This window comes from Poecilia reticulata, linkage group LG1, assembly GCF_000633615.1.
Source record: "Poecilia reticulata strain Guanapo linkage group LG1, Guppy_female_1.0+MT, whole genome shotgun sequence".
Taxonomy (NCBI): domain Eukaryota; kingdom Metazoa; phylum Chordata; class Actinopteri; order Cyprinodontiformes; family Poeciliidae; genus Poecilia; species Poecilia reticulata.
The window spans coordinates 3,641,127-3,663,941 of NC_024331.1; the positions used below are offsets into that span (position 1 = coordinate 3,641,127).

The 22,815-nt window shown below is 38.8% G+C and overlaps 1 protein-coding gene and 1 long non-coding RNA gene across 4 annotated transcripts in view; one reads left to right on the top strand and one right to left on the bottom strand.

The window, feature by feature from the left end:
- LOC103457085 (protein ELFN1-like) overlaps positions 1-22,815 on the bottom strand; it is a 128,053-nt gene that overhangs the window by 16,725 nt on the left and 88,513 nt on the right. The window lies entirely within an intron of this gene.
- Positions 1,898-6,437, top strand: LOC103457012 (uncharacterized). 2 transcript variants are annotated; one of them, XR_532364.2, is made up of 3 exons: positions 1,898-2,978; positions 4,027-4,179; positions 5,941-6,437. It is a non-coding gene; the product is annotated as an uncharacterized LOC103457012 (long non-coding RNA). The 2 variants fall into 2 exon arrangements; XR_532360.2 differs by having other exon boundaries at positions 4,056-4,179.

The window sequence follows — 22,815 nt, forward strand, 5'->3', positions numbered from 1 at the left end:
GTTATGGTTTGAAAAGATTAAAATAATAATCACACCATCACCTGACATAACATTCCTCCAAAAGCTGCTACACATTCAAACATATATATATACACCCCCCCCCCACACACACACATATATATATACCCCCCCCCCCCCACACACACACACGCACGCACGCACGCACGCACACACACGCACACACACACACACACACACACACACACACACACACACACACACACACACACACACACACACACACGGGTATGATAACTGCGTGTGTGTGTGTGCAAGCATTAGGCCAAACAGGGTTTTAGCACACATAATGAGATTTCACACTTTGAAATACACACACGGACACACACTAATGTTGAAGATAAACATGTCTGAAAGCTATGTGTGATCCAAATGTACACACACATAAACACACGCAGACACGCACACACACACACACGCACGCACGCACGCACACACACGTTTTTCTATCGTCACAGGGATTTTGCTTAGCCTTCCATTCATTTTCATTCATTTCTACTGCCTAACCCTGAAACTTACCTTAACCCCAACCATCCCTGATCTAAACTCATGTCACACCTGACCAAAAAACAGCACTTCCTGTTATGGGGTCTGGGCTTTGGGCCTCACAATGTAGCATTTGTTGGAAAAATGGGCCTTATAAGGTGAGAAATGCTAAAACACACATGCACACACACAAACTACACACACACGTACTGTCCCTGATGTAAAAGGATTTGTCAGGCTCCCACACTGTACACATGCAAAGCTAATGGATCTCCACCGAGAAACACCATCCATTTAGAAAAAAAAGGTGTAGCTCCACCCGCCTGACCGAGAGGAGACACAGAAACACACACACACCTGTTGAGGTAGAAAAACTGCCATCCAGAAAAGGAGCAGGTTAAGCCTTCCTCTTTATGGACGGTTTCTGTCCTGACAGGATGTTTGAGCACACACTTCAGCCTCAAATACTCATTTTGTTTTAAAGCTGCTGCTTCCAAACCAGAGAGTGTATATCTACTGCCAGGCATTTTTTGACCCCTGGTCTTTAGCATGATTAAAATTTTCTTCACCAGATGCATTTAACTGCATCCTGAAAGGGCAAAAATGCTGCAGGGCTGCCCAGATTCAGAAAACCAAATGTCTCCAGAATGGCTGCCCGTGTTCAAGATTAGTTGCGTTTCCATCGACCATAGAATCGCGCAATTTGACATTTTAAAAATAATTTTGCTTAATGGAAACCAGGCAGTTTCGAAATTGGTTTATTTCGCGAAACAGGCAATGGAATCACTTTTGTCGCGTCACACGAGTCACGTGATCAACAACCAGATGTTGCCACTGGTAGAAACTACGAAGACGACGACAGGAAGTAGTTGGAGGATGATGACGCGGCATGGTTTTTAATGACTCATCGCATGATTCAACTTTTTCACGTGTGACTTTAATTTGGTATCTTATTTAATGGGAACAGGGCAATTGCAAAGTCGATATTATTGGAATAACAATGTTTTGCTCACATTAGTGATGCAGCCTTAGTTGCCATTGGTGTTGTTTGGATTCTATGTACAGAGGGTGATTTTTATTACATGTGTGGCATGTCGAACAACGTGAGCAGTTCTTGCTCAGTAGCCCATTCAAAGCTGAAACCTTTACTCCTCAGGAATGTAACCTCTCCTTTGTCGGCTTTCTGCTGGAATGAGTCACATTTTTCAGCAGACTCTCTTTCTCACTATTTATTCAATGTCACATGCTGTTTTTATTTTAATTATGTAAAGCACTTTGAAATGCCTTGCTGCTGAAATGTGCTATACAAATAAAATTTGATTGATTGATTGATTGATTGATTGATTGATTGATTGATTGATTGATTGATTCTGTTAAACCAGCGCTTTATCTTCATGGCTTTGATGATCTTGGTTCAATTTCTGTATGTCATTGTTCTATTTAGAAAGAACAGCAACAGAAGTAGTAGAGAATCTGCTTTTTACTGTAAAAATGTGCTTCCGATGGTTTTGAAGCTGACTTTTTGTGGGTGCAATTGATTTCACCCCAAAATATAATAGTTTTGAGTTTTTCATTGTAGTCTGGTGTGTTTCTTTGACTTTTTGCTTGTCTAATGTAGTTAGTTTGAATGAGTTTTTAAGAGTGTATGCTAGTTTTTATTAATTATCAGTTAAATATTGCTTAGTTTGAGCTTTTTCATAATTTTTAGGTGCCGAATTCAAAACGGTCAACGTATCATATCGTAACTATGTAAACATCAATTGTTTACATCGATGCAGAAGGTTCCAGTTTCAAAAAATGTTGAACAAAAACTGGCTTTATTTTCTCTCAACTTTTGCTGTCGCCATGTTGCAGACTCACGTAAGAGCCATGAGGAGCAAATTACGTCAGCTGTCAGCGTAATTTGCAGACAGTTGACATAAGCTGCTTGGGTGGTAAAAATTATTTAATAAACGTGAAAATGAAGGATATTTATTTCCATAATTTAAGAATGTTTTAGTCATGGTTACAAACGCACACTACAGTTCCAGATAGTTATAGTTTTTCTCCATTAATTACCGTTTTTATTTATTTCAGTTAACAAAAATGTGTTTTCAGTTTCTGTTGTTGTCGTTAGCTTTAGTCCAGAAAATCTTTATGATTTTATGATTATTTGCGTCTCTATATGAGGTCTGCAGAGGAGCTTGCATAAAGATTTATTTTTCATAGACTGGGGGAGTGCTTCTAGTGACCAGTAATGTTAAACTGTTAGCAATTAAAATGGAATAACGCACAATATTTCTTTCCAGGCGAGCGTGAAATTTGTAAATCAAGCTTCAAGGCTGTGTGGAGCCAACCGACTCCCACACTCCTCTGCACAGATCGCTCCTGGCAACGCCACCAGAATAACGAACAGCCGATAAGAAGGGCAAACCTTCCAGAGGAGAGGAAGACTGAAGCATTCCAGAAGATGCATCCCTGACTGAACAGAGTCGGTGAGGATGAAGACAAGGGAGATTTTTTTTTAAATGTGTGGGCGAGTTTTTTTCTGAGGCTCTCGGTGGAATGATATCAGACAGAATGGATCGGTGGAGAAACACTGCAAACACGTAAGAACGCAGAAGATCCAGAAATCAGTGCCACAGACGTCCCCCAGTCACCTCCTGACATGGTGGAACATCAGGTTCTGATTCCTTCAGCTTCCTCTGGTGCTTTTAGTTGAACATTGTGGTTTGGATGATTGTTTGGGATGTTGAGTTTGAGCAATAATTTATTTAATACGCAGCAGTATGGCACTGCAAAAACACTAAGCATTTAGAGTTTGGGTCTAGATCCTAAAGCAAATATCTTAGCGCACTAGAAATAAGACTAACTTAGAAGGAACTTTTCAACAAGAATAGGGAGCTTGTTTGAAGTTAATTTCTTAAAATTGGAGAAGTACTTGTTCCACTGGCAGATTATTTTTCTTAGAACAAGACATTTTTGTGTTGTTAAAAGTCAAATAATCTGCCAAGGGACTTGTACTTTTTCATGAATATTAAGGATTTATTTACTTAAAACAAGCTTCTATTTTTGCAAAACTAGACCAAAAATACTTGGTAAGATTTTGTGTTTTTCCAGTGTATGAAGTATAATAGAAATGATGATTAAAAAAAAAAAAGTTCTAATTGAACAGTAAACAAATATTGGGAAGCAAATTTTCTTTTAGATTTTTAATATTATTTTGGCTTTTTGTGTGTTTTATTTAGAAATAGTTTTTTTTAGGAATACAGTGTTGATGATCATTTTGTACATTTTATTAACGTGATTTGTTTGAGTAATCTGAATTGCTATCAAGCCGATTAATTTAATTAGGAATTTGTTGAAGCTTTTTTATGTGTAACTTGAATAACATGCTTAAGTAACTAGGCCAGTGGTTCTTAACCTTTTTTGAGGTACCGAACCCCCCAGTTGCATATGCGCATTCACCGAACCCTTCTTACCAACGAACTAGGCCTTCTCCTTCCTATGTAATTCCATTCTTTTTTTTATTACTCCTCACAGCTCAGTCTTGTCTTTCTCCCACTGACAAGGATTCCTCCGGTAGAGTTTCAACTGGACCAGACTTAATGGAGGAGCGTTGTCGCAATAACGTGCTGAAGGAGGAGATTCACAAAGAGCAGGAGCTTCTTAAAGAGACAGAAGTCCAATCTCAAGGTATTAAATTGTGTTAACATTTAAGGCAAGAGATTTGTTTTCAACCTGAAAGAAATAAGCTAAAAGTCCACATTGGGTTCTGGTCATTTTAACATGTTCTTATTCCATAAATTTGGTCATTTCATAACTGAGTTTTTTGGGTGCAAGTTTGACATCTCATACTGGACACTTTGCATCACCCATGTGTCAATTCATAGCTGAGAAAAACAGTCTACAATCTATTCACAGTTTGCTGTAAAGAATTGAGATCATGTGACTCAAACTAATAATATCTACCAGCAGGAATTTACCATTATTGTCAATCAATGCTGCTAAATGTGCTAATGGCGGAGAAACAACTTTATCGGACATCATCAGTGGCCACGCTAACTAACCTGAGCATTAACAGCATGCTATGCTAGCTGCATCGTAGCAGAAAGTGCTAAGACCCGCCTCCTGGCTCTGATTGGATGTTTCTAGTTAGCACTGGGAGAAGGCGGAAAACTACATTGTCTGTCTCATAATGTCTCATAATGTCATGACATAGTGACAATTTCAACAAATATGTAAAACATTTTTTATTATAAAAGTTACCGTATTTTCCGCACTATAAGGCGCACCTTCAATGAATGGCCTATTTTAGGACTTTTTTCATATATAAGGCGCATGGGATAGACGCTACAGTTAGGGTTGCCACCCGTTCCTTACTGAACCGATACGAGACGCGATTTGTTCCATACTCTACAAATGTGGATGTGTAATAATAAAGAAGTGGTCCCAGAGTACTTTATATAGTCATTGTTTCACTCATGGTGTTGGTGTTGCGATATTGTGCCCAACTGCTTTCTGGGTAACACAGACCAACAGACACGCTGCCGCCGCAGTCTCTGTCTCTCTTCCCCCGCCGCCCCAGGCTTTAAATATATAGGGGCTGGTCCCTTGGTAACCCTAGTCGAAGCACCCCGGATGAATATCTAAAGCCACTTTGTTGACATAAAGAATGTCAACAAAAACAGTCTGACTCGGGTCAGCGAGTAGAGCCTTCCACGACTGGGCCGGGGCGTGGCTGGACGATGGTCACCCTTCTCCGGTCGTGCACAGCATGTTCATGGAGAACATGCTGTGTGCGTTCTCTGCAGACGACTTGATTATCAGGTCGGTAGGTAGATAGGTCAGTCAAACTTTATTAACAAATCAGTGTTCTGACAACTATCCCAGCATGCACCGCGCGCTTCTTCTACGGGCAAAATTGAAGTTGGCGGCTGCTTACCATAGTTACTAGACCTGTTGTGGCTCAATATTGGTCCATATATAAGGCGCACCGGATTATAAGGCGCACTGTTGGCTATTGAGAAAATTGAAGGTTTTTAGGTGCGCCTTATAGTGGGGAAAATACGGTACATACTCCAGCTTTTATGTGACCCACATTATCTAATTGTGTTTCTTTCCACATAATTTCTGAAGCATTTTACATAAAACACTACCTGTAAAATCCTGCCAAATTAAGAAAAGATGATCAAAGCAGCAGCTCTGATGCAGGAATCCGTTCTTGAAACATTCAGTAAAATGCACGACTTCTCCACCAACCACGGACATGAGTGCAAAAAACTAAATAAATAGAGGGATTTCTGAGTGATAGAAAGTGGAGCTTATGTACTCTGCTAGCTAGACCGTGTCATGGCTCTGTCTAAAAACTTTTCGCAAGAGTTTGACTGCAGAACTTTACCCGACAAATTACAGAGGCTAAGTACCATAACTCTCATCTCTCTCTCTGTCTCTCAGAGACAAACGCTCAGGCTCTCAACAATGCACACGGCTCACAGCAGCTGAGGAAGCATCACTCAGACACCACAAGCTGTTTGTTTCCTTCCGGTCTGGATGCTTGCAGCCAACTATAAAATATGACCAAAGCACCATCAAGATGAGAAGCAACAGATAAAAAGAAGGACTTCACAATAATTCATAGATATACAACTCATTAGACTTGAAAGACTGCAATAAGTGTATGTTGATTGTCTGTTTTATTAGATCTGTGTCTGTGATATGCATCAGGCACTTAGGGAAATCCATCCCCCCCCCCTTGCTTCTGTGATGGTTACATTGAGTTTAATGATGGCAACAAGGTGCAAACTTTGATTTTATCCTATAATATACGTCTCCTGTTGCGTAACATAGTTTTACAGCAACCCTACAGGGATTACAGTTGATCCACACTGATTCCATCAGACTTAAAGGGGCAGTATTGTGTATTTTTCAGGCACATAGTGTAATTTTATAGCACAATCAAGTAACCATGTTAACTTCAGCAGTTATAAAAATGCTGCATATGTCAAATATGACTTTAAATAAATGTGACTTTGTAAATTAACACCTTGAAATTGGACCTCTGTCTCTTTAAGGAAGTGTTGCTCTTTCTGAAGCTCTGCTGTCATGTAGTCATCACAACATGGCTCCTCTATTAACTCTTTAACAATGTTTTTACCAGAGTTTCACTGAGCAGTAGCTCCTATAATGAGCTCAGCAGATGCTCAGATCCACCAGGTGTTTGCTAATTACTGCTGGCTAGTCTGAAGGAGCTGAGTGAGGCGAAAGCTTGGAAACTGCAGCTCCAAGAAGGAGCTTCATCCTTGAAGGAGTCACTAGGTCCACCCAGGCGTTTGGCACAGCTGAACGGTTGTTAAGGAAAATGTAAAGGATTTCTCAAATATGGATGGAAGAATCAAGGCAACACTCCAGGTATGTTTTAGATCAGGGAATAACATTATAACATAATGTAAAACTAAAAAAAGAGTCAACTTTACATAACACTGCCCTTCAAGTTACAAACTGGAAAGAAAAAACCTTTACAGCTGGTTTCTGAGTGGTAGATTTTATCTGAGCAGATTTATGCCAGTTATGTGAGCAGAAGCAGTTTCTCTGTCAGTCCCTTCTGACGGTTTTGAAATATTCCTGATAGATTGATCCAAAGGCTTTGTTCTGAAGACACTTATGAAGAACCAAGTGGTGCCTTTGATGTAGTAATGTAGTCCTGGTGTCACTGAGCTCCTGGTTGGAGGAACTTGGGGTCCATCCTGACACCGCCTCATAGCTGCCATCCTCCCAGAATGCCACCTCCTCTGCTGCCAGTACTCTCTGCCTTCCTCCATCAGCTGTTAACACAGAACAGACAATCATTATGAGCTACAGGCATCTTTTAGTCATTATGAAACTACAGTGAAATTGTTTGGCATCTTCCAGCTTAGTATGCACACATAAGACATTAACACTAAAAAACAAAACACATTATATTAATACATTCTTACAGAAAAGAAAAACTTTAATGAAAAAGAGAAAACACTTGGAAACAATTGGAAGAAAAAAAGAATTAAAAGCAGTTGGTAATAAATAGTAAAACATAATTCAGCAAACTCTGAGGCAGACAATTTGCTTTGATGGATTTTAATAAATCACAGTACTTTAATCATTCAAGGAATTGTGACGTCTCTAGATTAGTAATAAATCTTACCTGCTTCTTTCTTTAGCTACATCTGGTTGACTGGCAGTAGGTCCTGGACGCAGCTGGAAAACGCTTTTGTGCATTGTCAATACACAATGCCGCGGTGTCATCTGTTGTTTTCCGCCGGATCATTGCTTAGTATCAAAACGATACTGAAAAAGTAACTCTGTAAAATAGGAATTTTTCCACCATTTCACACAAGGCACGGTCATTTTCTTTCATATAAAATAACTTTTTCAAAGTTATTTTTTCAAAAGTTACGTGACAGTATATTTTATTTTTATTATTAATTGCTAAAATGTTTTTAAATGTGTAGATGTTTATTTATTCAATTCTACTTTGAGCTGTCTCCGTTTTAGTTTATACAGAATATGATTCATAATCCGTAAGTTATATTTAGTGCTTGACTAACAAAACTTTAAAAAAAGAATGCAAATGTTTATACTCTATCAGAAGGTATTACAAACTTTCAACCATTTTGTTCTTCAGTTTAAACGTGAGAGTTAAGCAACTGAATACTGAAAAATCTCTAGTTTCTTAAGTCCTGTATTGTGATTTGGAATGACCACTACCACTCCAATATAGCGTGACTCTGGGTCTTTAAAGCAATCAGTGAACATTAACATTAGTTTGAATATTACTCACAAAAATACTTTATGTACAATGAACTACTCAGGAACATGTTTTTTATTATTATTTTTTGATTAAGTTGTGCAATTCCTCCCATCACAAGATAAATCTTCAGATAGGAGGAATGTCAAAGTAAGATCACGTTTCACAAAAGTCTATTGTATGTATTCATGCATATTCTTCTTTTATATCATCAATTCAACCAAAACTAAGTTTTTCAGTGCTCCTAACACACATGTAACATATATTTTAATGGACAAGATAGATTATTGTTTTAATATTCTTTCTCCAAACATGGCATACCTTTATAACTGAACAATACCTACAAATGTCTCAAAATGTGTTAAACTGTTTGGCCCATTGCACTGCAACATCAACATGTATTTACATCCCCATTTGAAGGAGTTCATGTTGGAATACAGGCTTTTTTGAGCCAGTATTTGTGATTAAATGCTGAGAATGTTTAATCACAAAATCCAGATTAGGAGACAATTTCAGAAGAATCAATAACAATTTAGTATGCCATGAATAATAAGCCTGTGATACTATAATGATCAAAATTTTACATGTGCAAATGATTGGAACTTTGTCATGATGACACAACTGATGCTTTATGTAAACTCAGTGTTTTCACGTTGGCAGAAACACTTCGGTCTGCATTCCATCACACAATCTTGGATGAGCTTGACAGACATGCAATGTTGACAATATAKCATCAGATTTACCCTGAAAATTGTACTTTGATATGCAGACTTAAGTGTTATGGTTACATCCCTAAGTTGAGCTAAGTGTGTTCAGTGCTGGATGGTGAATGTCACACTAAATTTGTTCCATTTGTGTGACTTTGTAACATTAGAACATTTTCAGCAGTAATGCCTGTTTTATACTCATTATTAAATGAGTATCTCATTATTTAAATCTCATTATTTCTCAGTTTATAACACTGAGGGGTTTTGTCCAGGTCCTGGGTCTAGTAAACGGGTGAACAGAAGGTAAAATGGGTTATAGCTACAACAGGAATGAGAGTCAAAAGGCCAGTGCTCAACAGTTGATTTGCATTTGCATGGCTCTCAGCAACTTCATTTAAATACGAAAACCTCTCCTAGGCCCAAGGGGCGGGGGGTGATAGGGGAACACGGACACACAGCGTTTTTGACCATTCTTGGCAGTGCCCTACAATTTTCCACTCTGACAAAAACCTCTTGCCGATAGCCCTCAATCTTCATGCGCACGGCAGAACTAGGTGTCAATAGCTGTCGAAAATCCCACTTTTCATCCAGTGGCCATAACATGACATGTAGGCATCAAAATAGTTTTCCTTGTTGTATTTAACATTCAAATTGTCCACTTTTTGGGTTCACATTAGGCCTAATAATCAACACTAACACAAAAAAACATGAAATGTATCACTTTGTGTCTAATGAAGCTCTGTAATTTACATGTTTCACTTTTTATATTGCAATTCTCCATTTTCTGATGATATTTGACTTAACGGAGAGGAATCAGCATGTCAGCTTCTCCCAGTCTATCAATGCACCTCCAGTTACAAAGGAAGCATCAGGAGTCATCATTACTGTCCCAACATTGAGTCTTTGTACATCATTACATGTAACAACACAGATTTCCTTTTAGACATCTGAACCATCTGAATAGAAGAATCTGAGCCTTTAAATCTCAGCTGCATCATCTGGAGAAATCTATCTGCAGCTCTATGTTGAACTGGATAAAAACGTAAATGTTTTTACCACAAACAAGACATCTGTCACATGTTAAAACTGATCCGGTCCCATTTGGCTCCAGTTCTTCTCTAACACTCTAACTCTTTTTTTTTTTGTTTGTTTTTGTCATCTAGCTGGTAAAATGTTTGTGGATTTTATTCACAATCCTGCTGAGGATTTCTTCTAACGGTGTGATCAAACATCCCTAATCTCTAAGATTAAATAAATTCTGGCAGCAGTCTTCACAATCACACTTTGATTGGTTCAGATATCGGCTCATGTTTCTCGCAGCTCTACTAGTGTGGCTTTATTTTGTTTTGTGAAATCACAGCTGAAAATCCCCTGCAGGGCACCGAGTTTCAATGACATAACAGGACATTCTCTCTCTTTCTCTGACAGACACACACACACACACCCTCCCCCGACTTACACACACATTAAAACATTAGTATTCCTCTGTGGTTGTGGTGTGTCAGCAGAAAGTGCACAAACAGTAAACATATGGTATGCACAGAAAGACCTTCAGGAGCTTTTATTAATCTGAGCCTGAATCAAAGAGGAAAACCGCGGCGTTCACCGAAGGAGACTGAATGAGTGGGTGGATTTCTTTGAATTGTTACATAACCTGAAATAAATATTACATATTTCCACATCTACTTTAATCATAAAAAAAGAAGAAGAAGTATTATCAGGTTGATGGATTTGAAAGCACAGTTTCCCCACAGTGTGAAATCCAGAGAGACGTGAATTTACTCAGCAGAACCTTCAGTGAGGAAGGATTCCCAGTGAGAGAACCACCACAGAACCTGCTGAAGGGTGAAGTTCGCCCAAGGCTCAGTAATGCTTTACAGTCAGGTTATTCCTTGTGGTACGGTCCCACAGCGGAGCCACCGCAGCAAAAAATAGCAGGGAACAGCAACGGCGGTCATGGAAAAAAGCAATGCAAACTGTGACTTGCAGCACATGTGGATGTGATAAAGAGTCCTGTGGACCAGAGCATCAGAGTTCAGCCATGAAGTATCTGCATCAAAATCAGGGACAGGGACCGATCCTGAACGTCAACATGAACGTTAAAGTCTTCCACTACAATGACCTAATCGTTACTGGAAGCTAAATCAGATAATAAATCTGAGGGCTGATGTGAAGCTGAAAGCAGGAGCCCGGTGGACGATATGTGGGTAGATATTCAAATGAATAAATCTGACCAAAACATTCCCAGTGCAGTATCTGCAATACGCCTTCCTAGGATGAATAAAACAAATGACTGATATGAACGGGCCGTCACTGGTTTGCCTCCAAGACACGCAACACTTTGGTGAATCAAAACCTTAGAGTAAAATCCAATTACTCTGCATTAATGCAGCAGGACGCGTCTCATAAAAAGGTTCATCCCCAGGTTCTTGGAAAATATCCTAATCTTCTTTCACGAACCCTGTGAGGATAAAACCTTCCTTTCTAATTTTATGTCTGATTTACCGTGCGGAGGTTCCCGCTTGGTGGATGTGAGAGGAGAGGAGAGTGTTTGCTCTGGAGATGCGTGTCTGGAGAACGGCGAGAGCGGTGATTGATAGAAAGGTTAATCATTCCAGACAGATGGTATGTGCTGCTAAATCAGCACTAGGTGAAGTCAGACTGTGAGTGGATGCATCAAGCCATGCATGTCTGCTTAAGCTGTAATGATTGAGTGTTTGCTACTTGATTTACCACGAGGGCAGGCAGGACGTCCGGTCAGGGATTCTGGTGACTAGTGGGCAGTTCTTTTAGGTCGTCTCTGCTGCTGTGTACGGTTAGCTGTTTGCTGTGTGACTCGAATCCCAAAGCAAGCTCATTATGCCAATAACTAGGCCCATTCAAATCTTCTGTAATCAAACTGAGGTAACTTCAGTGTAGCTCTGAGTTCAGGGGTGTGACTGCGCTGACCAAACACGGACAGAAGAACAAATCACCAGAGCAGAAATGGAGAAAAAAAAAAAGTAAAAACCATCAATTTCTGAGAAAATAGTAATTTTTGAAGCATCTTTTCAACAAGAGATAGGAGCTTGTTTAAAGTATATTCCTTAATATTGATGAAAAAGTTTTAGTTTCACTGGCAGATTACTTCAGTTATAAAAAGATATTTTCCAATGTTATAAGTGAACTAACCTGCCAGTGGAACTAGGTGTTTTTCATCAATATTAAAGAATTATTTACTTTAAACAAGCTCCTATTTCTTGCTGAGACGTTACTTGTAAGTTAGTTATGTCTTATTTTAAGTGTAATAAGATATTTGCACTAGAAAGTGGACCAAAAATAATTGGTATGATTTTGTGTTTTTTCAGTGTTAAAGCCAACAGGCAGGCGTTCATCCTTCACAGATGACAACATCCACCACATATTTACTGCTGAAAAGGAAATGCACCAGAACTACTTATATGACAGGAGGCATCAACGTCTGCATGGAAAACTTTCTAGTTTCTGATGGGGAACATTTCAGAATTTCTATAGCTTTTAGTACATGATTGTGATACGTAGCATGCTGCCGGCACGCAGATCTGTGCCTGCCTGGCCCGGCTGTAATGTGCCACGTCAGTCCAGGTGGATTAGCAATGTTGCGCACCGAGCTGACTAACTGCATCTATAACCTAACACCTAAAGTTCTTTAGAAACTTTGTTGTTTTCTGCCTGATCTTGTTGAGTGTCAATTTTCAAATAGCCATATCTTCTGCACTGTTTTATATTTCTATGCCTTTCATGTCATTAAAAAACTTAATAGTTCACACTTTCAGAATCTGTAATAATTCAAAACGTCCCCAGGGAGAGTTGTGCCTGATTTTGTCTTGATGTGTGTCTCTGTCTGGGTGACCCAGCTTTTTTTATCAAGCTTTTTCTAAGCTTCACAAAATGTATTCACCTTAAAACAGAAATTTTAATCAAGACACAGAAAGTTTTAATTCACATCTTCTTGGCTTGTATTACATTATTTACAGTTAAAACCTTATATTTCCAAAAAAAAGATTGCGTATGCGCAAAGGCAGCAGGTCAGCGTTAGCATCTTGTGATTTATGCATTATAACATCCTGGTAAGAAAATCCATGAAACCAGAGCATAAAGTAACAGGCAGGAGAGAAAGGAGAAGAGGAGGATGTGAGCGAGATAAGAAAAATAAAAGATTTTTATCATCACAGACACAATATGTGCTGAATTTGTATATAGGGCACTTTTTTTCCATGCTGAATCTTTTTCGAGCGTCTCAGATTCCGGTGGAACAAGCCTCGGCATAATTTTGTTGTCAGTTTATTTGTGGGTCACGCTGCACCGTGAACCAGTAGGACTTCGCACAGTTCTGAATCACGGATTTACTTGGGTACATTTTTTTCATCACAATTCTGGCTACTTTTACTTCTAGCTGCATTCAAGCTGTAATTTCTTGGCAGGGACCAGAATCAAGGTATGCTGAGGTTTTAAAACGATGGTCTAAAAACTGCTAAAATTCCACCCAGAGAATGAAGTGATGTGACTTGAAGTTTCTTCAGCTTATCTGGAGCATAAAGTAATCCAGGCCTTCCCATCTCTTCGGAACGAAAAGCACTCCTATATATTCATAAGCCCCAAAATATATATATATTTTAGATTACAAATTGTTTTCATTCAATCAAGAAGTTTGTGTCTGACTGGAAATGAGACAGGATTCTCATAAGTTAATAAACAAAATTTGTATCAAGTTTTAAAATATAACTGAGCTGCTTTCATGTACATTTTAATATAGCAAACACATTAAAAATTATGTTTACCTTTCTTGATAACCAGTGGGGGAAAAAAGGATTATCTATACAGCAATCAAAACCTTCTTAAAATTTCCTACTAACTTTTTAGATGTTTCCAAAATTGTCTCTGTTTGCCTCCCTCCAAAGATTCTCAATCAGATTCAAGTTGGGAACCTAGGAAACTTACAAACTTCCAAAAAAAATATAAATCAAATAAAAGAAACAAAAAAAGACAACATTAAACATAATGTTTAATGTTTTAGTCTCAACTGTCCTCTTGAGTAAAATAATAGCTATAAGATAACTATTAATTAGAATTGCTCTTTTTTGCATGATTAGAAACCATATACTTCAAAACAATAGGTGCTAAAAAGTAAAACATGAATAAAAGTATAAAAGTATAAAGGAGCAGAAAAACCATTTTTACTATACCATAAGAAAAACAAACAAACAAAAAAACAAACAAACGGTGTGAGCGACATTGGCCAGTGTCATGATTCTAGTTTTATTCAGACAAAACATTTGACCAACATCATTTTGCACTGTTGCTGTTGTCTTTGCCAGGCCAAGCTGCTCACAGTCTCTGCATCATCTCTGATCTGTTGACCACATTCCTAATGCGGTCATATTAGAGGGGCTCATTCAGCACCATTCGGATGCATTAGGAGGCCTGCTGGTCCTTTAATGTCTCCATGCAACATGAGATGCATCCATAAAATCAGAGGCTGCTGAGTGGAGCAGCCAAAGCAGCAGGACTGGAGGATCTCTGTTTATTTGAAATGTCATATTCATAGCAACACATTTGAACAAATTAGTATTAACAGTACAGTATTGTTTTGGCAGGCATTGCGTTTGCATGTAATCGGTTAATAACTGTTGCTCCCTTTTAGCCGTTTCTGAAAAAATCTCTCTAAAACGGTGGAGGTGGAGAGGGTCAGTACATAAGTTTTAAAAAATACTTTTTAATTTTACATATTTGATAAAACTGTTACCATGTCATGACAGTTTAATGTGAGACAGATAATCAGTGAAAAGACGGATCTCCTCCACCTCCTTGCTGAGCTGCTATTGCCGTCTGAAGAAACGCACTGCTCGGACCAAAAACAACCAATCAGAGCCAGGAAGGGAGGGGCTTAGCGCTGTCAATCTTCTTGTGTATGGTGTTTAATGTGCTGATGCTGGAGAAGCATCTTACTGTTTCCTGTCAATTTCACAGGAAAACCTTTATCTGTGAATGCCAACTAAACTTACCATTCATAACATTATTTTACCAAATAACAAACTGATGCTTGTTTTTCCAGCTGTCATGTAAAAAGAAAAATAAAACTACCTTAAAAAAATATTGACCCTTGCTGACTACCAGAGCAGTGTCTTCACAGCTTTTTTTTTTTTTTTTTTTTTGCTCCTTCTGTGGAGGCCATATTGTTGTGGATTTGTGGGCTCTCCATACAATAAGGTGTTAGCTGCGGGATGAAAACGACGCAGCAGCTTTTCACCATTTTGCATAATTCCAGGCGACATCTGTCAGAGACGGCATTTCCTGTCAATTTCACATTTGGAGTTCAGATGTCTGAGAGAAAAAAAAGCAAGATTCAGACTTACTGGCTGTAAAACATGTTTGCTCTTAAAATCTGACTGAGCCACAGTCGTCGTTTATCTGTTTATCATCTTGTCGATATTATTTGCTCATGTTTCCTTGTTTGCATGTCTCAGTGGATGAAGAGTCTCCAAATTAGGCTTCCTCTCTTTTTCTAAATGGTTCTTCTGCGCTGACGTTTCCCTGCCTGGTGGGAGGATGTGTTTTGTTCTTGTGTGTCGTGTTACCAGAAACACGTGTACGTCGCATCTCGGATGTGTCGGTGCGGATGTGCACCTGGGTTAAATCAAACGGGTCGGTTTTCCAGCTGATTTTGAACATCTTCTCGTTGTCAGTTTGCTCTGCATCGGCTTCTCTCTCCACTCTTGTCAGCGCATCGCTGCTGAGATAAATGGGCCTCGCAGAATCTGTCAGGAATGTTTGAGGATTGTTTCAAAAGCCTTCTTGTTTTTTTTTCTTTTGTGTGTGTTTGTGTTACCATCAGTTCAACATGTATGTTGAAACACAATTTTAAGATTCCAACTGCAGTAAATAAATCTGGTAAAGCGGAAAACTTTTTTTTTTTCGACAAACCGTTTTCAGGTGAGACGGTACCGACTTTTCATCATGTTTAGAGTTTAGTTGGGAAGAAATCTGCAGATTTTTGGTTCTGGGTAAATTGTTGAACATAATGCAGACCGTGAAGCTCCGCCCACATCTGGTCTCCCCTCAGTGATTAAAATGTACAGGTGTAACTGGGACATGAGTATTCTCATGATACGTTTAAAGACGGTTCTGAAAATCTCCTTACCGCATCTTAACAACCCATTAAATAGTCGTGTCGACTGAAAAACGTTCGGGAGTGAAACAAAAATATGAATTATCTAGAATGTTTTAGTTATGTTTTAGTTAGCTTTATGATATAGCTCCAGTTAATTATAGTTTCTCCCCATTAACTGCAATTCTTTTGTAGTTCAGTTAATAAAATCATAGTTTAGTCATTTTGTTAACTATAACAACCTTGCTCTGGGATCGATAAAGTTTTTCTGAATTGAATTTGAATTAGATCACATTAGGAAACCTTGCCTCCGCTTTACGGGCTCCACCCTAAGCACATAACCCTACAGCTCTGCTCCACCTGCTTTCAGCACAACTTATATTATCTCAGTGTGCATAGTCAGCATCCGCCATCAGCCCTGCAGCAGCCATTGTGTCATTACACACCATTACATACTGTGAGCCATAATAGCGTGGTGATTGATCACTCAGGAGTTGCTGTGATTTATGGTGTGATACTGCACATTTGGGCCGACACTGTGCACAGCAATTTACTCCTGGAGGAGTGAATATCTACCATGTAGGTCTCACTCTGTATGAAGTTGTTCCTCTGACCCCCGACAACTGAATCCTGTGAAAAGAGGGAAGCCCATTAATGGCACTATGTGGCAACGCGGTGAATGGTTAACTAAATGGATGTTACCATGACGCCATCAAATCTCACTGTAAAACATGTCAGTTCTTAATGCATTTTCCAGTTAGACATTTATTTTCTTAGTCTGTTTTTTTTATTTTGCTTCCTTTCTAAATTCGTTAATCTAACAGTGTCAACTCTGACTTCAAACTCAGAATTCTGACTAGTTCTGGGTTAATCCATGTCAAAATCCAAATAAATAATCAAACATTCTTAGGTGTATGATAATTATGTTGTTAGCATATAATAAGGATCACATAAATGTCTTCCTTGTTATTAGGATTTGTAAACCTTCACTTTATCCACAATGAAAACCTGTTCTAAATGTATTGGTACTAGATTTGGCTGATGATGCAGATATAATTAAACCAATGCTGAATCTTAGAAAAGAGTCAGAAATCTGTTAAAAAAAAAGAAAATTTCTAAGATTAAAGTCAGAATTCTATGACTGTGTATCAGGGCAATGGTAGAAAGAAAAGAAAAACAGTTATCTAGAAAAAAAAAACTTTGAAATTTTTGCGTTTGAAAAGTTAAATATTTGCAAGAAAAATCTGAGAAATGTTGAGATTTATCTCAAAAGTTTTCAAGAAATTTGCTTAAAAATATTTAGAGAAAAAAAACTTGAGTACGCAAAGTCCAAAATGTGAGTTTCTGAGTTTTTTGCCAGAATTTTAATCCTCTGTTTTTTTTCTGTGTACAAATGGCTCTAATACTCCGTCATAGAATTCTGCACAAAGAGTCAGATGGGTTTTTCCCCCAGTGCTCCTTGTTGCTCTGCTAACTTCAGGACTTCCTGTGGTTTCTCTTCTGTTTGTAATAAATGTGCAGCTCTTTCATGAGAGCCATATTTTTCCATTACATGACTAATATTTTACTATATTACCATATTGGTTGCATGTCAGCTGCTAATTCTAATCTCAGGAGAAATTGTGAGTATGCTTTTTGTGTGTCGTTTCCTTTTTGAAATCATTCCACGAATCATCTGAGTCACAGAGCCGCCACAGTCTGACACGCGTTGGTTACTGATGTGTGAAACTGGCTGCTGTGTCGTGGCGTTGGCGCCGGTGAACGATCCAATCCACCAGAGTAATGGTGATGTGATGATAAATAAAATATCCAATGGAAATCTGCAGGTATTAATGTGCATTGTGGATTAAATGTTACAAAGGTTTTTTTTTTTCTTCTTTTTTTGAGGAAAATGGAGAAAAACGATCTCTCCTATCTCACAATCAATGAAATCCCACTCCGCCTCCCCAAAATGAACTCGTTACTACACACATCCATCTGTTCACACCCCAGCGCAGCTCTTTCCACTGTTCTATAACAACTTTTTTCTCTTTTTCACACTTTAAATGGTCGTTGGGAACGACTTTAAATTCAACACACCAGCTCTGAAACAGCATTTTATCTGTCCGTTCGTCTCGGAGTCCGTGTTTAGAGCTGAGGAATCTCTTCTCTAAACACGCTTACATTCAAACACACACGCACACACACACACACGCACACAGCTGTCTTTTCTATCTCGACACACAAATTGAATCCACGGTCCTGACAGGGCAGGAGGACAAGAAGGACGAATAAAAATCACCTCATTACACACACTGCAGAGGAAGCGCTCGTACACAAGCAGCAGGGACGGTAATAGAAAAGCCTTGAATCCCGGTCAAACACCATTTGGTGTTTAAGTGCTGATAGACAAGGGCAGGACGCTGCGCGCGCCTACGGGCGGTGAAGATGGCGTTTTGTCAGGGAGACAATTGGAATAACGGCGCCACCGGCGGAGACACAATGGTGTGTGTACGTTTTGCGCGGGACAAAATAATAACGATGATGATTAAGCGGAGAAGTGATGAAGGTCACAGAGACAATATCAACAATGAGGCTGATGATAATGACAGTGTTTTGTCGGCTTTTATCCGACTTTGAACATTGATCACAGCAGACAGGGGCGGATATAATCACACAAAGATCCCCGGAATGTCCCACTGTTGACTTTTGTGTTGGAAACCTTTCAGCCTGAACCCAGCTGTGACAGACAGATTGAGGCTGATTAGATGATATTAAATCACTTCTTGAGAACATGAAGCAGCAGAAATGATCCAATCTCTTCTTGATGAATATATTAATGAATAATGATAGGTCCGCATTCATTGTTTTAATTTTGTTTGTTTTGTTTTCAGGAAAGTCAAAATTAGATGATAAAATCAATGCAGACCTACAGGATGCCGCGCAGCAGCAGGTCTGTCTTTTATCACTCAGCAGTGGCTTTATGTGGTAAAAGACACGGTTAGCTCATATATTTTAAAGTTCATATTTTGCACATTGTTGTGCTTTCGTTTGGGTCTCAACTACTTCTAAAAACAGCCCAAATACTTAAAAAAAACACCAGTTTTATCGAATAAGTTCATTTACTTTTGGTGTCTGGAAACTGAGCTATTTCTAAAACATCTAAAGCAGTGGTTCTTAACCTTTTTTGAGGTACCGAACCCACCAGTTTCATATGCGCATTCACTGAACCCTTCTGTAGTGATAAATAAAATATGATTTTTTCCCCCCAAAATTCAAGACATACGGGTGACCCAACTAGAGTGTAGTTGGGTCACCCCTAGATCACTAAGTCTTCTTAAAGGTAGAGTCTCTGAGAACAGTTCTTCAAAATATAATCAGTGTTTTCAGCAAAGTTGAGCTGACTGTCCAGGAATGACCCAAGGTATTTCAAATTTGCCACAGTTTCAACAGGTTGGCCATCGAGAGAAACTAGAACCACTTTAAGGTTTTGTTTAGATCATTTAATTAGCTCTACATTCTTAAGAGAATGAAAAATTAATAATAAAGACTTTGCGGTATTCTGATTTAGTAATGTAATTATATTAGTTGTGTTACCACTCCCACGCCACTAGAGGCAGTAGCAATCCTGAAAAGATGCGACTAAGGAAAACTGTGAGCTTTGCTGAAGTAAATAAAGACAAAAGTTCAAATCCATGCTGAGAGAGGAGCTCCTTCAATCAGGGCTCCTCCACAGCTCTGATTGGCTAAGCAATGTAACGTGATCCTCTGCAGCAAGTGATGACAAAGCGGGGCGTCATCACGACTTTACACAAGTGTGTCTTTACCTCCGCGGCAGAGGCTCCGCCGAACTCCTGAGACCGACTCATCGAACCCCTGGGGTTCGATCGAACCCAGGTTAAGAACCACTGGTTTACAGTGTAGCGACACAAATCAATAAGCCCATTACCTAGCAACTCAAGCTAAGCTCCAGTTTTACTGATGTACAATGGCTGCTGGAAAAATGTTTAGCTGTTGACTTACCATTCAGAAACCATTTGCTGCATTCTTGTTGGTTGTGCACTCCGTCTCCCCAAACTCTTCTGCTTTTCAGAGATGTATGGTTGCATAATTACACAGGTGTAAACGTTGAGTTAGGAGGGGTGAGGGGCGTGGCCAGCTGTAGCTCATTTGGATTTAGTGACAAGAGACCCCAAAACAGTTCATTCTGAAAGGAGCTCAACATAGACTAAAATCTCATAATCAAAGAATGATTTTCTGCAACAACAACAACAAAAAAATATGATGAATATATTTTATATCATCTGAATGTTCTAATCTGTTCAGGAAGCATGACGGGTCATCTTTAAATACAGCATCTGGAAATTGTTCACATAGTAGTCACAGCTTTTTGTCATGATACTGAATTTTGATTGGAACTGAAGTTGTAAATGCTAAATAGTTTCATGTTTTATGCAAAAAAAAACAAACGTTTTTTATTCATTGTGAAAGGAAGCTGTAAAGTTTGGGAAGGTTAAAGTGCTGGATACCATGCACATTCAGTAATAAGTACCTTAAGAAAGAAACAAAACTGGTCTGTTTCCCATTTTGACATTATTTGCTTACTGGGGATTTTAAGACGAATCTATTTGCAACGAAACGTGGAAATACGTGTGCAGAAACTGAGCGCATCAGCAGAGCAGCTGTGAAAAGATGCAGCCTTGGGGATTAAATCTAGACGCATAGGTTTTTATGTTCTTACATCAATAAAATTTGATTCATTTAAAATTAAAAGGCACTATGTTGTTTAAAAACACATACTACTCAATTATTAGATTTTCTGGGTGGATCCTCCTGGTTATGTATATTATGTATGTTGTTTGTTGGAAAGCAGACGACAGCTCCTCCTGCTAAGGAGGCGGGAAATGGAGCAGGGCAGATGCCACACATAACACGAACAGGCTGGGAAGATGGCTAACTCTGAATTATCACTGCTAGCCATAAAACCCCGTTGATGCAGACATGCTGTGTGTGTGGAAGTCTACCAGTTTCTAACAGCTCAGCTTGTTCACAGACAGGAGTTGCTGAGATCAGGGCTTTCGCTGCCGTCTCAACGTCTTGCAGACTTTATGTAAAACACTCAGCTGAACCCCTTCAGTCGTTCCAGTGAACCTGCATTAGTGACACTCCTGTGACCTTAGCATCTGAAACATTCAGTGTTGCTCTATCAAGAAAACATGAACTCTTTAGCTGCATTTCCATTGACCACATAATATTGCGCTATTTGACATTTTGAAAATAAATTAACTTAATGGAATCATGTCTGTTTTGAATAAACTCAGATGTTTTGTGCTACAATGAGGTGGTTTGTTTGCAGTCATATTGAAAGTGGTTTACTTTGCAAAACTGTAATGGAAATATCTCGCATTTCTCTAGTCACATGATAAGCAATCTTAGAAGGCCCCCTTCACAAGGTCTTCTGTGACTAATATAAAATTAATTCCCATTTAAAGTATAAATAAAGGGACAGTATCATGTATTTTCCAGGCACATCTTTTAGCAAAATCAGTTAACTATGTTACCTTCAGTTGTTGTTAAAATGCTGTATATATCAAATATGACTTAAAAGAAATTTGGCTTCATAATTTAACACCTTGAAATTGGGCTTCTGTCTCTTTAAAAATTCCACCTTCCAGAAGTCATCACAACATGGCTCCTCCATTAACCTGTTAACAATGTTTTTTTTTGTTTTTTTTTTTACCAGTGTTTCACTGAGAAGCAACTCCTATAATGAGCTCAGATGATATGCAGTTCCACCAAATGTTTGCTAATTGCTGACGGCTAGTCTGAAGGAGCTGAGTGAGGGAGTCATTGGAAGCTGCAGGTCCAAGGAGGAGATTCATCCTCGAAGGCGGAGCTAGGTCCACTCAAGTGTTTTGCACAGCTGAATGGTTGCCACGGAAGATTAAAGGATTTCTCAAACATGCATAGAGAAATGGAAGCAACACTCTGGTCATGTTTTTGGTGAGACGATACCATAACGTGATGTAAAGCTCAAAGTATTTTTCATACTACTGCCCCTTTAATTTACATTTTGTCTCTTGCTTTACTCTTCCATCCTTTCCTTTACTCTGCTCTTCCCTTTTTCCTTCACCTAAGTGAAACAGGTTCTGCATGGTGTTCAAGAAATAGTGACACATCAACCGGTGGCTTATTTAAAAGCTTACTTAAGCACACATTTTAATGTGTGCACTTAAGCACACATTAAAATGTGTGCTTAAGTAAGTGTGTGAAGCTCAAAATGTGACTTTTATTATTGTTCAATGACTCACCCAATAATTTCAGGAAGCCACAACACTGAAGCCCAGTTCTAATATAAATGAAAATTATAAGTCTGGCTGTAATGCATGAAAATCAACAAATAATGCAGGTGAACATGATGAGTTTCATATACGTGACCCTGACAGAAACAGGCTCCTGGATGAATGTTCAAAACCACCCTCCTCCATTTTTCTCCTTGCAAAAAAATCTGGTCCTTTGGCGGCTGTAACCCATAAACCTTTGACAGCCCAGGTTTTTCTCATAAAGAAAAAGAAAATAGGATTTTTTTTATTATTTTTTTTTACGTCACACACAGAAACACACACTCTGAAAAATACCCTTCAGTGTCGGCGCTGTAGACATTTCCTCAATGGAAATAAAAAAGCAAATCAAGAGGATTATTAACATGTCCACTGCGGTGCCACTGTATGTATCTG